Consider the following 4,806-nt stretch of genomic DNA (forward strand, 5'->3'; position numbering starts at 1 on the left):
AAGTGCCTATATTAAGAAATTAGAAAGGTCTCAAGTAAATGACCTAATGTTTCACCTTAAAGCCTTGGAAAAAGAAGAACAAGGCAAACTGAAAATCAGTAGATGAGAAGAAATACGGATTAGGACAGAAATTAATGAAATAGAAACCAAAAAAAAAAAATCCAAAGAATCAGTGAAACAAAGAGTTGGTTCTTTGAAAGGATAAACAAGATTGATAAACCCTTAGCAAATCTGACCAAAAGAAAGAGAGAAGTGACAAATTTAATAAAATTAGACATGAAAAAGGCAACATCACAACAGATAACAGAGAAATTCAAAAAATCATAGGGACATACTACTCCAATAAGTATGAAAATCTGAGAGAAATGGATGATTTCCTTGATTTATATGACTACCTAAATTAAATCAAGATGAGATTAATCACTTAAATAGACCTATCACAAGTATAGAGATCCAAGCAGTTATCACAAATCTCCCAACTAACAAAAGTCCAGGGACAGATGGATTCACTGGTGAATTTTACCAGACCTTCAGAGAAAAACACCATTGCTTCTTAAGCTTTTCCATAAAATCAAAAAAAAAAAAAAAAAGGAATCCTACCAAACTCCATGTACAAAAACAGCATCACCCTGATACCAAAACCAGGAAAAGATAGAACAAAAATAGAAAATTATAGACCAATCTCCCTCATGAACATAGATGCAAAGATTCTCAGCAAAATATTAGCAAACAGAATACAAGAATATACCAGAAAGATCATTCACACCAACCAAGTAGGTTTTATCCCAGAGATGCACGGATGGTTCAACATATGCAAATGATAAATGTAATACATTACATAAATGGACTGAAGAACAAAAATTTCATGACCATCTCATTAGATGCAAAGAAAGTATTTGACAAAGTCCAACATCCCTTCATGATAAAAGTCCTACAGAGACTGGGAATAGAAAGAACATATCTCAACATAGTAAAGGCTATTTATGACAAGCCTACAACCAACATAATTCTAAAGGGAGAAAAACTTGAAGCTTTTCCACTAAAATCAGGAACAAGACAATGGTGCCACTGTCCCCACTTTTATTTGATATAGTACTAGAAGTCTTAGCCATAGCAATAAGGCAAGAGACACACATAGAAGGGATACAAATTGGAAAGGAAGTGATCAAGTTATCATTATTTGCAGATGACATGATTCTATACATAAAGGACCCTAAAGACTCTACCAGCAAACTGTTAGAGCTGATAAACACCTATAGCCATGTAGCAGGATACAAAATAAACACACAGAAATCAGTAGCCTTCCTATATGCTAACAACAAACATACAGAGGGTAAAATGAGAGAATCACTCCCATTCACAATTTCATCAAAAAAATAAAATAAATAAAGTATCTTGGAATAAACCTAACCAAGGAAATGAGGATCTCTACAAGGAAAACTTTAAAACACTCAAGCAAGAAATTGCAGAAGACACTGGGAAATGAAAAGACATCCCTTGTTCTTGAATCGGAAGAATCAATATTGTGAAGATGACAATCTTACCAAAAGCAATCTACACATTTAATGCAATCCCCATCAAAATTCCAATGGCATTCTTCAAGCAAACAAACAAAAAAATCCAAAAATTTATTTGGAAGCACAAAAAACCTCTATTATTTAAAACAATTTTGAGCAAAAAATAAGCTGGTGGTATCACCATATCTGATTTTAACCTATATTACAGAGCCATAGTAACTAAAAAAGCATGGTACTGGCACAAAAGCAGACATGTAGATCAATGGAACACAATACAGGACCCAGATGTAAGTCTGGGTAGCGAAAACCACCTGATATTTGATAAAAATGCCAAAAATACTCTTTGGAGAAAAGACAGCCTCTTTAGCAAATGGTGCTGGGAAAACTGTATATGTATCTCTAGAAGGATGAAAATAGATCCTTATCTCTCTCCAGGCACAAGAGTTAAGTCCAGATGAATCAAAACCTTAACATCAGACCTGAAACTCTGAAACTGCTAGAGGAAAAAAAAAGTAGGAGAAACCCTTCAACATATTGGCCCTGGCAAGGACTTTCTGAATATAACCCCAATTGCTCAGGCAATAAAACCACAGATTAACTTCTGGGACCTCATGAAATTACAAAGATTTTTGTACAGCAAAGGAATTGTGAATAGAGCAAAGAGGCAACCTACAGAATAGAAGGAAATCTTTGCCAGATATACATCTGATAGAGCATTAATATCTAGGATATACAAAGAACTCAAAAACTTAAATAATAAGAAATCAAACAACCCAATTAAAAAATTAAATTTAAAAAATGAGAGTTCTCAAAAGAAGAAACACAAATGGCATATAAACATCTAAGAAAATGTTCAGGATCCCTAGTCATCAGGGAAATTCAGATTAAAACTACGTTGAGATTCCATCTCACTCCTGTCAGATTGGCTACTATCATGAAAACAAATGACCATAAATGCTGACAAGGATGTGTAAAAACGGGAACAATTCTACTCTGTTGGTAGGAATGAAATCCAGTCAAGCCATTGTGGAAATCAGTGTGGAGGTTCCTGAGATAGCTAAAAATAGATCTATATGACCCAGCTATAGCACTTCCAGGCGTATATCCTAAGGACTCATCACACTACCTTAGAGATATTTGCTCAACCATGTTTATTGCTGCTCTATGCACAATAGTTAGGAAGTGAACCCAGCCTAGATGTCCCTCAACTGATGAGTGGATAATGAAGATGTGGCACATTTATACAATGGAGTTCTGCGCAGCAGTAAAGAAAAATGAAGTTATGAAATTTGCAGGAAAATGGATGGATCTGGAAAGGATTATACTAAGTGAGGTAACCCAGGCCCAGAAAATCAAGTGCCACATGTTTCTCCCATGTGGTTTCTAGCTACAATAAGTTATATGGAAACCTACTTTTTTGGACAATAGAACACTCAGGAGCCATAGATTGTTACTAGAAAATTTTCAGTGCCAGGGATGGAATACCTTCCAGTGACTTGTTGGCCAGGGAGGTCCCTGATGTCCCCCAAAACATTACAGGCCATTGCTGAGGCCCTTGGTTTCCCACCAGGAAGAGATGGTAACACCCTATTGCTGAAGACTCCATATACATGGGTTGCAAGGTCACTGAGGAACCATGTTGGAGCTGAGCTGAAAACCACTGCCATGTAGACCAGCTGACAGCTGGAAAAAGCCACACTGCATGCAGTTCAATGGGAGAGAGAGAAATCATCAGTGAAGATACCCAACAGTAGACACTGCAAGCCTTATAGTTGGCCATCCAGGCCAAATGAGCCAACTGGTGCAATAGTGGCACATCTGTTATGGAGGAAACCAACTGCCCTCTAATTTGACTGGAGGGATGTGCAGTCCATGGAAGAGAATACATCCCTGATACTTAAAACCTGCAATAGGGGTAGTCATGAGCCCTAGGGGTGTAACATCTGCTGCTGTCTGGCTAAATATATATACTCTGCTCATCAAACTGCCCAATAAGCACTTCTCTTAATGTTCATACCCATATGTTAATGCTGTTCTCACTTTTGGTTAGAGAACCTTCTCTTTTCATATGGCAGTGATCTTGGGATGACTCAGAAGGCACTATAGTGCTGAGAAGAAGTGACAGAGGAGTGTTCAACACTGAAATATCTCAATCACACCTTCCATGGCTCAGGGTCCATTGCAGAAGAGGTGGTGTAAAGAACGTAAGAGCCAAAGGAAGGGTAGGACTCCTTATAATGTGATCTTCCAGACACAAAATGGCCTGGCTATCCATGACCTCACAGCACCTGACACTACCTACACAAGACTATCATAATAGGAGGAAAAGATGATGACATCAAAATAAAGGAGAGACTGATTGAGAGGAGGAAGGGATATGATGGAGAATGGAGTTTCAAAGGGGAAAGTCATAAGCTGGGCGTGGTGGCACACACCTTTAATCCCAGCACTCAGGAGGCAGAGGTAGGAGGACCACCATGAGTTTGAGGCCACCCTGTGACTACGTAGTGAATTCCAGGTCAGCCTGGGACAGAGTGAGACCTTGCCTCAGAAAAAAAAAAAAAAAGAAAGAAACAAAGGGGAAAGTCATGAGATGGAGGGAATTACTATGGGATATTGTTTACAATTATGGAAGTTATCAATAAAAAGTATATATATGTGAAAAAACAGAGAAGACCAAGGCTGAGTCCCAAACAGTTCCAAATCAAACCTTCTCTGGGCAAGTGTCCCAAAGATGGTCATTGTAGAAGAGCCAGAGTTCTAGGTCTGTCTGTCTGTCTCTCTCTCTCTCTCTCTGTCTCTCTCTCTCTCTGTCTCTCTCTATCTCTCTCTCTCTGTGTGTGTGTGTGTGTGTAAGCCATCGAAAAAACTCTATTTCCTTATCTCTTTCAAACAGATGAGTTACAGACACACACATTCTCAGATCACTACTTGAGCACCTGGCATCTAGTGAGAACAGCTCATAACATGTTCAGGGTTTGAGACTTGAAATTGGATGTTGTCCCTCCCTTGCAGCTCTTCTAGAGATGTTCAAATGCCATTACTGAGGGGCTCTGGAGGAAACTGAAGAAACTGGCTTTGATGGTCAGGGATTTTCTGGCTGGCAGGTCTTCCCCAGCATCTGTCACTCCAGGCTGACAGTCATAACCCTGCCTGGGCCTCCTGACTCAGAGATATAATGAAAAAAAAGGGGGGGGGCGGTTACTCCCAGCAGCTGGTCTAGAAGATACCAGCAGAGAGCTCACAAGAGGACCAAAGAGAAATTTTGCTATTTGCAAATTTTAAGCCA

The sequence above is a fragment of the Jaculus jaculus genome, chromosome 8 (assembly GCF_020740685.1).
Source record: "Jaculus jaculus isolate mJacJac1 chromosome 8, mJacJac1.mat.Y.cur, whole genome shotgun sequence".
In the NCBI taxonomy this organism is placed as follows: Eukaryota; Metazoa; Chordata; class Mammalia; order Rodentia; family Dipodidae; genus Jaculus; species Jaculus jaculus.